Source organism: Ambystoma mexicanum, chromosome 2p (assembly GCF_040938575.1).
Source record: "Ambystoma mexicanum isolate Mex_15411 chromosome 2p, UKY_AmexF1_1, whole genome shotgun sequence".
Classification (NCBI taxonomy): Eukaryota; Metazoa; Chordata; class Amphibia; order Caudata; family Ambystomatidae; genus Ambystoma; species Ambystoma mexicanum.
In genome coordinates this window covers 1259803083-1259819588 of record NC_090923.1, presented here as the reverse complement: position 1 = coordinate 1259819588, position 16506 = coordinate 1259803083, and the positions used below count along the sequence as shown (strand labels likewise).

General features: G+C 44.5%; 3 non-coding genes across 3 annotated transcripts; all 3 read right to left on the bottom strand.

Annotated features, from left to right (window-relative positions):
- Positions 1 to 213: 213 nt before the first annotated feature.
- LOC138568636 (U6 spliceosomal RNA) lies at positions 214 to 320 on the bottom strand. Its single transcript, XR_011302954.1, has one exon. It is a non-coding gene; the product is annotated as a U6 spliceosomal RNA (small nuclear RNA).
- A 5432-nt stretch (positions 321 to 5752) lies between these two features.
- Positions 5753 to 5859, bottom strand: LOC138567953 (U6 spliceosomal RNA). Its single transcript, XR_011302330.1, has one exon. It is a non-coding gene; the product is annotated as a U6 spliceosomal RNA (small nuclear RNA).
- A 5424-nt stretch (positions 5860 to 11283) lies between these two features.
- Positions 11284 to 11390, bottom strand: LOC138568635 (U6 spliceosomal RNA). The gene has a single exon (XR_011302953.1). It is a non-coding gene; the product is annotated as a U6 spliceosomal RNA (small nuclear RNA).
- Between the last annotated feature and the right edge of the window lie 5116 nt (positions 11391 to 16506).

Below are 16506 nucleotides of genomic sequence, written 5' to 3'. Positions count from 1 at the left end.
TACAAGTCAAGAAATTCAAGGGGACGTGGCTGTTCATTCAGTCAAGAGGATTCACAAGTAAAAGGCTCCTGAGGCATTAGTGTTGAATTTGGCGCAAAATGTATTGTGTTGTCGTGTAATATGAATGAACATACAATTTCAATCTTCATTAAAAAAGATCTATTAAAAAATAAAGACTTGCAAATTAAGAAAGTTTCTGTCCTGTCATGTGCCAAAAATAGTGAATGCTTTACGAATGTGCGTGTCATCCTTTAGAGCAGGGGCCAATTTAATTTTCCCATTATCATTCCAATATTAGTACATGTGTTGCAGAAGCAAGCGCAAAGGGAGAGTCAATCAAACCATTCATTAGGATCTCAGGTCAAAGGTTTGCCATTCCAAATGTCCTTATGTCAGAGGGCAGAAAGTCCAAACACCATTTAGATATCGGGTGGTATGAAATGAAGAGGCAAACAACAATGAATAAGCATTCGTTGCTGCTGTATTGATCTGGTCCTTAAGGGTTTTAGTTTAATGCCAATTATATTTAAAGATAGAAAGATTAATGCTCCAGGGTGCTTGCAAAATGACACCCCCTCCCCATCACAATGGCTGGGTGATGCAAGCCTGAGAGCATCACAATAGACCCATAGACATGAGAAAAACTCTGTACCTCTGAGTGTATGTGGGCCCATGGCTGTATCAAGGACAAGGCAAGAACAGGAGGTGGGTAAGGCGTCAGCACCAGAGGGTGTCCGATTGAGCCCTGTAAGCAACAGATGTTGGACCGTCCTTTAAAAGATTCTGAGGCTGATTTCAATTTTAACTTTGCTGCTGATTTAAGGATTGCTCAACCTTGACCCACGTCTAGTTTGTTTGGATAAGCCCTGGAATTCCTTTACAGCTTGTACTGGTGGGAGATGATGTGAGTTTATCAACTGCAACGGGATATGAGGCTTGTGTGCCACAAAAAGCAGGTCTAGTATTTTTTATAAGAAAGCCACTTAAGAAGGGAACTTTGGACAACCCTACCGAGAGCAAAAGTATTACACAGGAGGTAAGGGGGTCAGTGGGTCAACTGATACAATAAACTGACTCACAGTCAAATGTGCTAAATCCAAACACTACCAGTTTCGACATGTTCCTGGCTTTCTGTTTCATTTTTTAACAGATCCATTCCTATGTACCTCTGTGCTTTCAACAGATTTTTCGTTGTAAGGGAGGGACATACAGTAGGCCGTAAAACATTCCTGGGCAGGAAAGACTATGTAAAAGCAAGAGTAGCAGACAGCTTAAAAGAATCATCAGCAGAACCCTCTACACCTTCCCCAAAAAATATAAAATTATTTCTCTGCATGTATGTGCGTTGAACAGCGCAAGTAATTTGGTTAATGTCAGTGGATAAATGTCACTTTCCCATAGCGCAGGACAACATCACTTGTACAGGCCCCTTCTGCAAAGGCATTACCGCTGTAGAAAGCAGTGAAAAAGTGAGGCAGTGTGCAGTCACCCCTGACCCTTCACTGCCCTGATCGGCCACGATCGGCCAAGGACCTCTCTATAAGAGCTGAGGGTGGAATTTTTCTGGACCTCGGTAACTTAGGGAGACATGGCTAAATGGATCCTCAATCAACGGCCCAGCCTTTGCTCTGTGGCCTGTCCGAATATGTCTGTTCTCCAAATTACCTGCCACTGCCCAGGTGTCAGCTTGTGAGATGGAATGACCTCCCAGGAAGCATACTGGCAGATGATTTGCATAGGCACACCCCCTCTCCCTCTCTCTTAGCCCTGCTTACTCCACAGTAGCAAGTATCTGGGGAAAATATAGTGGTCGAGGTGGGGTAGCAGTAACTAGCAACTATGAGAAAGTAAATCTGGGGCACTTGGCGACCTGTGGGAAACAACTGCAGAGCTCAGTGCCCAGAACTTTGTGGCACAGGGAGGAGGTCTGTGGGATTTCAGTAACTTGGAGACATGCAACCTGGTCGGGAGTGCTTCAGGTCTCCTTCCTTGCATGTTCCAAGCAACTCAACAAAGCATCAACAGGCTGAGATACCAGCCACAGAGCCCCTTTCCACTTGATTAAAAGCCTAAAATCTTTTCCATGCAAACACATAGCCCCCGAATACCATATTTTCTTTGTTTTCTCTCTCTCTGTCTCTCTCTCCTCCCTCCCTCCCTCCCTCCCTCCCTCCCTCTCTCCCTCCCTCCCTCCCTCCTTTCCACCACCCACAACCCCCCTCCCTCTCCCTCGTCCTCTCCCTACCATTACTTTTAAGTTTCCCTGCACTGCAGCACATTGCGACAATGGTAATTCACAATGGGACTGTTTGAAAGTTACAGAAATCAAAAAAGAATCAACCAACTAAAAGCAGCCAAATCCGGAGTACACTGCTCAGCCACAATTAAAGATTAAGGCCTAGAGGCAAGTAAAGCTGTAGTTCAGAGCGATGTTTGCAAATAGCACCTTAAAGCAGTTTACGCTGGAGTGCACAACAAGGGGGAAAAGTGATAATACCGAGTTTGGTAGAATGGGATAAAAAAACAAAAGCAGCGTGCCACTTCTAAAAGTACAAGTCAAGAAATTGAAGGTGGTGGGGCTGTTCATTCAGTCAATAGGACTCACAAGTAAACGGCTCCCGAGGCATTAGTGTTGAATTTGGCGCAAAATGTATTGTGTTGTCGTGTAATATGTATGAACATACAATTTCAATCTTCATTAAAAAAGATGTATTAAAAAATAAAGACTTGCAGATTAAGAAAGTTTCTGTCCTGTCGTGTGCCAAAAATAGTGAATGCTTTACGAATGTGCGTGTCATCCTTTGAAGCAGGGGCCAATTCAATTTTCCCATTTTCATTCCAATATTAGTACATGTTTTGCTGAGGTACATAGGAAGTTAAGTTCAGTTAAGAAATGAAACAAAAAGCCTGGAAACATGTTGAAACAGGTAGGATTTGGACTTACAATAAACTGATTCACAGTCAGATGTGCTATCCCTTGACCCACTGACACCCCTACCTTTTGTGTAATCCTTTCGCTCTCAGCAGGGTTGTCCAAAGTTCCCTACTTAAAGAGACTTTCTTATAAAAATGATCCTAGACCTGTTTTTTATGGCCCACATGCCTCATATCCCGTTGCTCTTGATAAACTCACATCATCTCCCACCAATACAAGCTGTAAAAGATGTCAAGGGCATAGCCAAGGAAACTAAACGTGGGCTGAAGGTTGAGCAATCCTTAAATCAGCAGCAAAAATAACATTGAAATCAGCCTCAGAATCTCTTAAAGGATGGGCCAACACTGGTTGCTTGCAGGGCGCAATCGGGCAGCCTCTGGTGCTGACGCCTTAAGGCAAGCGCAAAGGGAGAGCCAACCAAACCATTGATTAGGACCTCTGGACTTTCTGCTCTTTGACATAAGGACATTTGTTATGGCAAACATTTGACCAAACCCCATTTAGAAGTCGGATGTTATGGGATTAAGCGGCAAACAGCAATTCATCAGCATTCTTTGCTGCTGTATTGATCTGGTCCTAAAGGGTTTGGTTTAATGCCAATTATATTTAAAGATAAAAAGATTCATGCTCAAGGGTGCTTGCAAATCGACACCCCCTCCCCATCACGATGGCTGTGTGATGCAAGCGTAAGAGCATCACAGAAGACCCATAGACATGAGAAACACTCTGTACCTCTGAGTGTATGTGGGCCCATGGCTGGATCAAGGACAAGGCAAGAACAGGAGATGGCTTAAGGTGTCAGCACCCAGGCTGCCCCATTGCGCGCTGCCAGCAACAGATATTGGACCATCCTTTAAGAGATTCTGAGGCTGATTTCAATGTTAACTTTGCTGCTGATTAAAGGATTGCTCAACCTTCGACCCGCGTCTAGTTTGCTTGGCTAAGCCCTGAAAATCTTTTACAGCTTATATTGGTGAGAGATGAAGTGAGTTTATCAAGGGCAACGGGATATGAGGCATGTGTGCCACAGAAGGCAGGTCTAGGATCTTTTATATGAAATCCACTTTGGAAAACCCTACTGAGAAAAAAAGGATTACACAAAAGGAAAGGGGGTCAGTGGGTCAAGGGATAGCACATCTAACTGTTAGTTAATTGTAAGTCCAAATCCTACCCGTTTCCACATTTTTCCAGGCTTTTTGTTTCATTTCTTAACAGATCCATTCCTATGTACCTCTGTGCTTTCAACAGATTTTTCGTTGTAAGGGAGGGACATACAGTAGGCCGTAAAACATTCCTGGGGAGGAAAGACTCTATGTAAAAACAAGAGTAGCAGACAGCTTAAAAGAATCATCAGCAGAACCCTCTACACCTTCCCCAAAAAATATAAAATTATTTCTCTGCATGTATGTGCGTTGAACAGCGCAAGTAATTTGGTTAATGTCAGTGGATAAATGTCACTTTCCCATAGCGCAGGACAACATCACTTGTACAGGCCCCTTCTGCAAAGGCATTACCGCTGTAGAAAGCAGTGAAAAAGTGAGGCAGTGTGCAGTCACCCCTGACCCTTCACTGCCCTGATCGGCCACGATCGGCCAAGGACCTCTCTATAAGAGCTGAGGGTGGAATTTTTCTGGACCTCGGTAACTTAGGGAGACATGGCTAAATGGATCCTCAATCAACGGCCCAGCCTTTGCTCTGTGGCCTGTCCGAATATGTCTGTTCTCCAAATTACCTGCCACTGCCCAGGTGTCAGCTTGTGAGATGGAATGACCTCCCAGGAAGCATACTGGCAGATGATTTGCATAGGCACACCCCCTCTCCCTCTCTCTTAGCCCTGCTTACTCCACAGTAGCAAGTATCTGGGGAAAATATAGTGGTCGAGGTGGGGTAGCAGTAACTAGCAACTATGAGAAAGTAAATCTGGGGCACTTGGCGACCTGTGGGAAACAACTGCAGAGCTCAGTGCCCAGAACTTTGTGGCACAGGGAGGAGGTCTGTGGGATTTCAGTAACTTGGAGACATGCAACCTGGTCGGGAGTGCTTCAGGTCTCCTTCCTTGCATGTTCCAAGCAACTCAACAAAGCATCAACAGGCTGAGATACCAGCCACAGAGCCCCTTTCCACTTGATTAAAAGCCTAAAATCTTTTCCATGCAAACACATAGCCCCCGAATACCATATTTTCTTTGTTTTCTCTCTCTCTGTCTCTCTCTCCTCCCTCCCTCCCTCCCTCCCTCCCTCACTCCTTCCCACCCTCCCGCCCTCTCTCTTCCCCCCTCTCCCTCTCCCTCAATCCTCCCATTAATTTTAAGTTTTCATGCACTGCAGCACATTGTGACAATGGTATTTCACAATGGGACTGTTTGAAAGTTACAGAAATCAAAAAAGAAATCAACCAACTATAAGCAGCCACGTCCGGAGTACACTGCTCAGCTCCAATTAAAGATTAAGGCCCAGAAGCAAGTAAAGCTGTAGTTCAGAGCGATCTTTGCAAATATCACCTCAAAGCAGTTTACGCTGGAGTGCAGAACAAGGGGGAAAGTGATAATACTGAGTTTGGTAGAATGGAATAAAAAAAACAAAAGAAGCATGCCACTTCTAAAAGTACAAGTCAAGAAATTCAAGGGGACGTGGCTGTTCATTCAGTCAAGAGGATTCACAAGTAAAAGGCTCCTGAGGCATTAGTGTTGAATTTGGCGCAAAATGTATTGTGTTGTCGTGTAATATGAATGAACATACAATTTCAATCTTCATTAAAAAAGATCTATTAAAAAATAAAGACTTGCAAATTAAGAAAGTTTCTGTCCTGTCATGTGCCAAAAATAGTGAATGCTTTACGAATGTGCGTGTCATCCTTTAGAGCAGGGGCCAATTTAATTTTCCCATTATTATTCCAATATTAGTACATGTGTTGCAGAAGCAAGCGCAAAGGGAGAGTCAATCAAACCATTCATTAGGATCTCAGGTCAAAGGTTTGCCATTCCAAATGTCCTTATGTCAGAGGGCAGAAAGTCCAAACACCATTTAGATATCGGGTGGTATGAAATGAAGAGGCAAACAACAATGAATAAGCATTCGTTGCTGCTGTATTGATCTGGTCCTTAAGGGTTTTAGTTTAATGCCAATTATATTTAAAGATAGAAAGATTAATGCTCCAGGGTGCTTGCAAAATGACACCCCCTCCCCATCACAATGGCTGGGTGATGCAAGCCTGAGAGCATCACAATAGACCCATAGACATGAGAAAAACTCTGTACCTCTGAGTGTATGTGGGCCCATGGCTGTATCAAGGACAAGGCAAGAACAGGAGGTGGGTAAGGCGTCAGCACCAGAGGGTGTCCGATTGAGCCCTGTAAGCAACAGATGTTGGACCGTCCTTTAAAAGATTCTGAGGCTGATTTCAATTTTAACTTTGCTGCTGATTTAAGGATTGCTCAACCTTGACCCACGTCTAGTTTGTTTGGATAAGCCCTGGAATTCCTTTACAGCTTGTACTGGTGGGAGATGATGTGAGTTTATCAACTGCAACGGGATATGAGGCTTGTGTGCCACAAAAAGCAGGTCTAGTATTTTTTATAAGAAAGCCACTTAAGAAGGGAACTTTGGACAACCCTACCGAGAGCAAAAGTATTACACAGGAGGTAAGGGGGTCAGTGGGTCAACTGATACAATAAACTGACTCACAGTCAAATGTGCTAAATCCAAACACTACCAGTTTCGACATGTTCCTGGCTTTCTGTTTCATTTTTTAACAGATCCATTCCTATGTACCTCTGTGCTTTCAACAGATTTTTCGTTGTAAGGGAGGGACATACAGTAGGCCGTAAAACATTCCTGGGCAGGAAAGACTATGTAAAAGCAAGAGTAGCAGACAGCTTAAAAGAATCATCAGCAGAACCCTCTACACCTTCCCCAAAAAATATAAAATTATTTCTCTGCATGTATGTGCGTTGAACAGCGCAAGTAATTTGGTTAATGTCAGTGGATAAATGTCACTTTCCCATAGCGCAGGACAACATCACTTGTACAGGCCCCTTCTGCAAAGGCATTACCGCTGTAGAAAGCAGTGAAAAAGTGAGGCAGTGTGCAGTCACCCCTGACCCTTCACTGCCCTGATCGGCCACGATCGGCCAAGGACCTCTCTATAAGAGCTGAGGGTGGAATTTTTCTGGACCTCGGTAACTTAGGGAGACATGGCTAAATGGATCCTCAATCAACGGCCCAGCCTTTGCTCTGTGGCCTGTCCGAATATGTCTGTTCTCCAAATTACCTGCCACTGCCCAGGTGTCAGCTTGTGAGATGGAATGACCTCCCAGGAAGCATACTGGCAGATGATTTGCATAGGCACACCCCCTCTCCCTCTCTCTTAGCCCTGCTTACTCCACAGTAGCAAGTATCTGGGGAAAATATAGTGGTCGAGGTGGGGTAGCAGTAACTAGCAACTATGAGAAAGTAAATCTGGGGCACTTGGCGACCTGTGGGAAACAACTGCAGAGCTCAGTGCCCAGAACTTTGTGGCACAGGGAGGAGGTCTGTGGGATTTCAGTAAATGGGAGACATGCAACCTGGTCGGGAGTGCTTCAGGTCTCCTTCCTTGCATGTTCCAAGCAACTCAACAAAGCATCAACAGGCTGAGATACCAGCCACAGAGCCCCTTTCCACTTGATTAAAAGCCTAAAATCTTTTCCATGCAAACACATAGCCCCCGAATACCATATTTTCTTTGTTTTCTCTCTCTCTGTCTCTCTCTCCTCCCTCCCTCCCTCCCTCCCTCTCTCCCTCCCTCCCTCCCTCCTTTCCACCACCCACAACCCCCCTCCCTCTCCCTCGTCCTCTCCCTACCATTACTTTTAAGTTTCCCTGCACTGCAGCACATTGCGACAATGGTAATTCACAATGGGACTGTTTGAAAGTTACAGAAATCAAAAAAGAATCAACCAACTAAAAGCAGCCAAATCCGGAGTACACTGCTCAGCCACAATTAAAGATTAAGGCCTAGAAGCAAGTAAAGCTGTAGTTCAGAGCGATGTTTGCAAATAGCACCTTAAAGCAGTTTACGCTGGAGTGCACAACAAGGGGGAAAAGTGATAATACCGAGTTTGGTAGAATGGGATAAAAAAACAAAAGCAGCGTGCCACTTCTAAAAGTACAAGTCAAGAAATTGAAGGTGGTGGGGCTGTTCATTCAGTCAATAGGACTCACAAGTAAACGGCTCCCGAGGCATTAGTGTTGAATTTGGCGCAAAATGTATTGTGTTGTCGTGTAATATGTATGAACATACAATTTCAATCTTCATTAAAAAAGATGTATTAAAAAATAAAGACTTGCAGATTAAGAAAGTTTCTGTCCTGTCGTGTGCCAAAAATAGTGAATGCTTTACGAATGTGCGTGTCATCCTTTGAAGCAGGGGCCAATTCAATTTTCCCATTTTCATTCCAATATTAGTACATGTTTTGCTGAGGTACATAGGAAGTTAAGTTCAGTTAAGAAATGAAACAAAAAGCCTGGAAACATGTTGAAACAGGTAGGATTTGGACTTACAATAAACTGATTCACAGTCAGATGTGCTATCCCTTGACCCACTGACACCCCTACCTTTTGTGTAATCCTTTCGCTCTCAGCAGGGTTGTCCAAAGTTCCCTACTTAAAGAGACTTTCTTATAAAAATGATCCTAGACCTGTTTTTTATGGCCCACATGCCTCATATCCCGTTGCTCTTGATAAACTCACATCATCTCCCACCAATACAAGCTGTAAAAGATGTCAAGGGCATAGCCAAGGAAACTAAACGTGGGCTGAAGGTTGAGCAATCCTTAAATCAGCAGCAAAAATAACATTGAAATCAGCCTCAGAATCTCTTAAAGGATGGGCCAACACTGGTTGCTTGCAGGGCGCAATCGGGCAGCCTCTGGTGCTGACGCCTTAAGGCAAGCGCAAAGGGAGAGCCAACCAAACCATTGATTAGGACCTCTGGACTTTCTGCTCTTTGACATAAGGACATTTGTTATGGCAAACATTTGACCAAACCCCATTTAGAAGTCGGATGTTATGGGATTAAGCGGCAAACAGCAATTCATCAGCATTCTTTGCTGCTGTATTGATCTGGTCCTAAAGGGTTTGGTTTAATGCCAATTATATTTAAAGATAAAAAGATTCATGCTCAAGGGTGCTTGCAAATCGACACCCCCTCCCCATCACGATGGCTGTGTGATGCAAGCGTAAGAGCATCACAGAAGACCCATAGACATGAGAAACACTCTGTACCTCTGAGTGTATGTGGGCCCATGGCTGGATCAAGGACAAGGCAAGAACAGGAGATGGCTTAAGGTGTCAGCACCCAGGCTGCCCCATTGCGCGCTGCCAGCAACAGATATTGGACCATCCTTTAAGAGATTCTGAGGCTGATTTCAATGTTAACTTTGCTGCTGATTAAAGGATTGCTCAACCTTCGACCCGCGTCTAGTTTGCTTGGCTAAGCCCTGAAAATCTTTTACAGCTTATATTGGTGAGAGATGAAGTGAGTTTATCAAGGGCAACGGGATATGAGGCATGTGTGCCACAGAATGCAGGTCTAGGATCTTTTATATGAAATCCACTTTGGAAAACCCTACTGAGAAAAAAAGGATTACACAAAAGGAAAGGGGGTCAGTGGGTCAAGGGATAGCACATCTAACTGTTAGTTAATTGTAAGTCCAAATCCTACCCGTTTCCACATTTTTCCAGGCTTTTTGTTTCATTTCTTAACAGATCCATTCCTATGTACCTCTGTGCTTTCAACAGATTTTTCGTTGTAAGGGAGGGACATACAGTAGGCCGTAAAACATTCCTGGGGAGGAAAGACTCTATGTAAAAACAAGAGTAGCAGACAGCTTAAAAGAATCATCAGCAGAACCCTCTACACCTTCCCCAAAAAATATAAAATTATTTCTCTGCATGTATGTGCGTTGAACAGCGCAAGTAATTTGGTTAATGTCAGTGGATAAATGTCACTTTCCCATAGCGCAGGACAACATCACTTGTACAGGCCCCTTCTGCAAAGGCATTACCGCTGTAGAAAGCAGTGAAAAAGTGAGGCAGTGTGCAGTCACCCCTGACCCTTCACTGCCCTGATCGGCCACGATCGGCCAAGGACCTCTCTATAAGAGCTGAGGGTGGAATTTTTCTGGACCTCGGTAACTTAGGGAGACATGGCTAAATGGATCCTCAATCAACGGCCCAGCCTTTGCTCTGTGGCCTGTCCGAATATGTCTGTTCTCCAAATTACCTGCCACTGCCCAGGTGTCAGCTTGTGAGATGGAATGACCTCCCAGGAAGCATACTGGCAGATGATTTGCATAGGCACACCCCCTCTCCCTCTCTCTTAGCCCTGCTTACTCGACAGTAGCAAGTATCTGGGGAAAATATAGTGGTCGAGGTGGGGTAGCAGTAACTAGCAACTATGAGAAAGTAAATCTGGGGCACTTGGCGACCTGTGGGAAACAACTGCAGAGCTCAGTGCCCAGAACTTTGTGGCACAGGGAGGAGGTCTGTGGGATTTCAGTAACTTGGAGACATGCAACCTGGTCGGGAGTGCTTCAGGTCTCCTTCCTTGCATGTTCCAAGCAACTCAACAAAGCATCAACAGGCTGAGATACCAGCCACAGAGCCCCTTTCCACTTGATTAAAAGCCTAAAATCTTTTCCATGCAAACACATAGCCCCCGAATACCATATTTTCTTTGTTTTCTCTCTCTCTGTCTCTCTCTCCTCCCTCCCTCCCTCCCTCCCTCCCTCACTCCTTCCCACCCTCCCGCCCTCTCTCTTCCCCCCTCTCCCTCTCCCTCAATCCTCCCATTAATTTTAAGTTTTCATGCACTGCAGCACATTGTGACAATGGTATTTCACAATGGGACTGTTTGAAAGTTACAGAAATCAAAAAAGAAATCAACCAACTATAAGCAGCCACGTCCGGAGTACACTGCTCAGCTCCAATTAAAGATTAAGGCCCAGAAGCAAGTAAAGCTGTAGTTCAGAGCGATCTTTGCAAATATCACCTCAAAGCAGTTTACGCTGGAGTGCAGAACAAGGGGGAAAGTGATAATACTGAGTTTGGTAGAATGGAATAAAAAAAACAAAAGAAGCATGCCACTTCTAAAAGTACAAGTCAAGAAATTCAAGGGGACGTGGCTGTTCATTCAGTCAAGAGGATTCACAAGTAAAAGGCTCCTGAGGCATTAGTGTTGAATTTGGCGCAAAATGTATTGTGTTGTCGTGTAATATGAATGAACATACAATTTCAATCTTCATTAAAAAAGATCTATTAAAAAATAAAGACTTGCAAATTAAGAAAGTTTCTGTCCTGTCATGTGCCAAAAATAGTGAATGCTTTACGAATGTGCGTGTCATCCTTTAGAGCAGGGGCCAATTTAATTTTCCCATTATCATTCCAATATTAGTACATGTGTTGCAGAAGCAAGCGCAAAGGGAGAGTCAATCAAACCATTCATTAGGATCTCAGGTCAAAGGTTTGCCATTCCAAATGTCCTTATGTCAGAGGGCAGAAAGTCCAAACACCATTTAGATATCGGGTGGTATGAAATGAAGAGGCAAACAACAATGAATAAGCATTCGTTGCTGCTGTATTGATCTGGTCCTTAAGGGTTTTAGTTTAATGCCAATTATATTTAAAGATAGAAAGATTAATGCTCCAGGGTGCTTGCAAAATGACACCCCCTCCCCATCACAATGGCTGGGTGATGCAAGCCTGAGAGCATCACAATAGACCCATAGACATGAGAAAAACTCTGTACCTCTGAGTGTATGTGGGCCCATGGCTGTATCAAGGACAAGGCAAGAACAGGAGGTGGGTAAGGCGTCAGCACCAGAGGGTGTCCGATTGAGCCCTGTAAGCAACAGATGTTGGACCGTCCTTTAAAAGATTCTGAGGCTGATTTCAATTTTAACTTTGCTGCTGATTTAAGGATTGCTCAACCTTGACCCACGTCTAGTTTGTTTGGATAAGCCCTGGAATTCCTTTACAGCTTGTACTGGTGGGAGATGATGTGAGTTTATCAACTGCAACGGGATATGAGGCTTGTGTGCCACAAAAAGCAGGTCTAGTATTTTTTATAAGAAAGCCACTTAAGAAGGGAACTTTGGACAACCCTACCGAGAGCAAAAGTATTACACAGGAGGTAAGGGGGTCAGTGGGTCAACTGATACAATAAACTGACTCACAGTCAAATGTGCTAAATCCAAACACTACCAGTTTCGACATGTTCCTGGCTTTCTGTTTCATTTTTTAACAGATCCATTCCTATGTACCTCTGTGCTTTCAACAGATTTTTCGTTGTAAGGGAGGGACATACAGTAGGCCGTAAAACATTCCTGGGCAGGAAAGACTATGTAAAAGCAAGAGTAGCAGACAGCTTAAAAGAATCATCAGCAGAACCCTCTACACCTTCCCCAAAAAATATAAAATTATTTCTCTGCATGTATGTGCGTTGAACAGCGCAAGTAATTTGGTTAATGTCAGTGGATAAATGTCACTTTCCCATAGCGCAGGACAACATCACTTGTACAGGCCCCTTCTGCAAAGGCATTACCGCTGTAGAAAGCAGTGAAAAAGTGAGGCAGTGTGCAGTCACCCCTGACCCTTCACTGCCCTGATCGGCCACGATCGGCCAAGGACCTCTCTATAAGAGCTGAGGGTGGAATTTTTCTGGACCTCGGTAACTTAGGGAGACATGGCTAAATGGATCCTCAATCAACGGCCCAGCCTTTGCTCTGTGGCCTGTCCGAATATGTCTGTTCTCCAAATTACCTGCCACTGCCCAGGTGTCAGCTTGTGAGATGGAATGACCTCCCAGGAAGCATACTGGCAGATGATTTGCATAGGCACACCCCCTCTCCCTCTCTCTTAGCCCTGCTTACTCCACAGTAGCAAGTATCTGGGGAAAATATAGTGGTCGAGGTGGGGTAGCAGTAACTAGCAACTATGAGAAAGTAAATCTGGGGCACTTGGCGACCTGTGGGAAACAACTGCAGAGCTCAGTGCCCAGAACTTTGTGGCACAGGGAGGAGGTCTGTGGGATTTCAGTAACTTGGAGACATGCAACCTGGTCGGGAGTGCTTCAGGTCTCCTTCCTTGCATGTTCCAAGCAACTCAACAAAGCATCAACAGGCTGAGATACCAGCCACAGAGCCCCTTTCCACTTGATTAAAAGCCTAAAATCTTTTCCATGCAAACACATAGCCCCCGAATACCATATTTTCTTTGTTTTCTCTCTCTCTGTCTCTCTCTCCTCCCTCCCTCCCTCCCTCTCTCCCTCTCTCCCTCCCTCCCTCCCTCCTTTCCACCACCCACAACCCCCCTCCCTCTCCCTCGTCCTCTCCCTACCATTACTTTTAAGTTTCCCTGCACTGCAGCACATTGCGACAATGGTAATTCACAATGGGACTGTTTGAAAGTTACAGAAATCAAAAAAGAATCAACCAACTAAAAGCAGCCAAATCCGGAGTACACTGCTCAGCCACAATTAAAGATTAAGGCCTAGAAGCAAGTAAAGCTGTAGTTCAGAGCGATGTTTGCAAATAGCACCTTAAAGCAGTTTACGCTGGAGTGCACAACAAGGGGGAAAAGTGATAATACCGAGTTTGGTAGAATGGGATAAAAAAACAAAAGCAGCGTGCCACTTCTAAAAGTACAAGTCAAGAAATTGAAGGTGGTGGGGCTGTTCATTCAGTCAATAGGACTCACAAGTAAACGGCTCCCGAGGCATTAGTGTTGAATTTGGCGCAAAATGTATTGTGTTGTCGTGTAATATGTATGAACATACAATTTCAATCTTCATTAAAAAAGATGTATTAAAAAATAAAGACTTGCAGATTAAGAAAGTTTCTGTCCTGTCGTGTGCCAAAAATAGTGAATGCTTTACGAATGTGCGTGTCATCCTTTGAAGCAGGGGCCAATTCAATTTTCCCATTTTCATTCCAATATTAGTACATGTTTTGCTGAGGTACATAGGAAGTTAAGTTCAGTTAAGAAATGAAACAAAAAGCCTGGAAACATGTTGAAACAGGTAGGATTTGGACTTACAATAAACTGATTCACAGTCAGATGTGCTATCCCTTGACCCACTGACACCCCTACCTTTTGTGTAATCCTTTCGCTCTCAGCAGGGTTGTCCAAAGTTCCCTACTTAAAGAGACTTTCTTATAAAAATGATCCTAGACCTGTTTTTTATGGCCCACATGCCTCATATCCCGTTGCTCTTGATAAACTCACATCATCTCCCACCAATACAAGCTGTAAAAGATGTCAAGGGCATAGCCAAGGAAACTAAACGTGGGCTGAAGGTTGAGCAATCCTTAAATCAGCAGCAAAAATAACATTGAAATCAGCCTCAGAATCTCTTAAAGGATGGGCCAACACTGGTTGCTTGCAGGGCGCAATCGGGCAGCCTCTGGTGCTGACGCCTTAAGGCAAGCGCAAAGGGAGAGCCAACCAAACCATTGATTAGGACCTCTGGACTTTCTGCTCTTTGACATAAGGACATTTGTTATGGCAAACATTTGACCAAACCCCATTTAGAAGTCGGATGTTATGGGATTAAGCGGCAAACAGCAATTCATCAGCATTCTTTGCTGCTGTATTGATCTGGTCCTAAAGGGTTTGGTTTAATGCCAATTATATTTAAAGATAAAAAGATTCATGCTCAAGGGTGCTTGCAAATCGACACCCCCTCCCCATCACGATGGCTGTGTGATGCAAGCGTAAGAGCATCACAGAAGACCCATAGACATGAGAAACACTCTGTACCTCTGAGTGTATGTGGGCCCATGGCTGGATCAAGGACAAGGCAAGAACAGGAGATGGCTTAAGGTGTCAGCACCCAGGCTGCCCCATTGCGCGCTGCCAGCAACAGATATTGGACCATCCTTTAAGAGATTCTGAGGCTGATTTCAATGTTAACTTTGCTGCTGATTAAAGGATTGCTCAACCTTCGACCCGCGTCTAGTTTGCTTGGCTAAGCCCTGAAAATCTTTTACAGTTTATATTGGTGAGAGATGAAGTGAGTTTATCAAGGGCAACGGGATATGAGGCATGTGTGCCACAGAATGCAGGTCTAGGATCTTTTATATGAAATCCACTTTGGAAAACCCTACTGAGAAAAAAAGGATTACACAAAAGGAAAGGGGGTCAGTGGGTCAAGGGATAGCACATCTAACTGTTAGTTAATTGTAAGTCCAAATCCTACCCGTTTCCACATTTTTCCAGGCTTTTTGTTTCATTTCTTAACAGATCCATTCCTATGTACCTCTGTGCTTTCAACAGATTTTTCGTTGTAAGGGAGGGACATACAGTAGGCCGTAAAACATTCCTGGGGAGGAAAGACTCTATGTAAAAACAAGAGTAGCAGACAGCTTAAAAGAATCATCAGCAGAACCCTCTACACCTTCCCCAAAAAATATAAAATTATTTCTCTGCATGTATGTGCGTTGAACAGCGCAAGTAATTTGGTTAATGTCAGTGGATAAATGTCACTTTCCCATAGCGCAGGACAACATCACTTGTACAGGCCCCTTCTGCAAAGGCATTACCGCTGTAGAAAGCAGTGAAAAAGTGAGGCAGTGTGCAGTCACCCCTGACCCTTCACTGCCCTGATCGGCCACGATCGGCCAAGGACCTCTCTATAAGAGCTGAGGGTGGAATTTTTCTGGACCTCGGTAACTTAGGGAGACATGGCTAAATGGATCCTCAATCAACGGCCCAGCCTTTGCTCTGTGGCCTGTCCGAATATGTCTGTTCTCCAAATTACCTGCCACTGCCCAGGTGTCAGCTTGTGAGATGGAATGACCTCCCAGGAAGCATACTGGCAGATGATTTGCATAGGCACACCCCCTCTCCCTCTCTCTTAGCCCTGCTTACTCCACAGTAGCAAGTATCTGGGGAAAATATAGTGGTCGAGGTGGGGTAGCAGTAACTAGCAACTATGAGAAAGTAAATCTGGGGCACTTGGCGACCTGTGGGAAACAACTGCAGAGCTCAGTGCCCAGAACTTTGTGGCACAGGGAGGAGGTCTGTGGGATTTCAGTAACTTGGAGACATGCAACCTGGTCGGGAGTGCTTCAGGTCTCCTTCCTTGCATGTTCCAAGCAACTCAACAAAGCATCAACAGGCTGAGATACCAGCCACAGAGCCCCTTTCCACTTGATTAAAAGCCTAAAATCTTTTCCATGCAAACACATAGCCCCCGAATACCATATTTTCTTTGTTTTCTCTCTCTCTGTCTCTCTCTCCTCCCTCCCTCCCTCCCTCCCTCCCTCACTCCTTCCCACCCTCCCGCCCTCTCTCTTCCCCCCTCTCCCTCTCCCTCAATCCTCCCATTAATTTTAAGTTTTCATGCACTGCAGCACATTGTGACAATGGTATTTCACAATGGGACTGTTTGAAAGTTACAGAAATCAAAAAAGAAATCAACCAACTATAAGCAGCCACGTCCGGAGTACACTGCTCAGCTCCAATTAAAGATTAAGGCCCAGAAGCAAGTAAAGCTGTAGTTCAGAGCGATCTTTGCAAATATCACCTCAA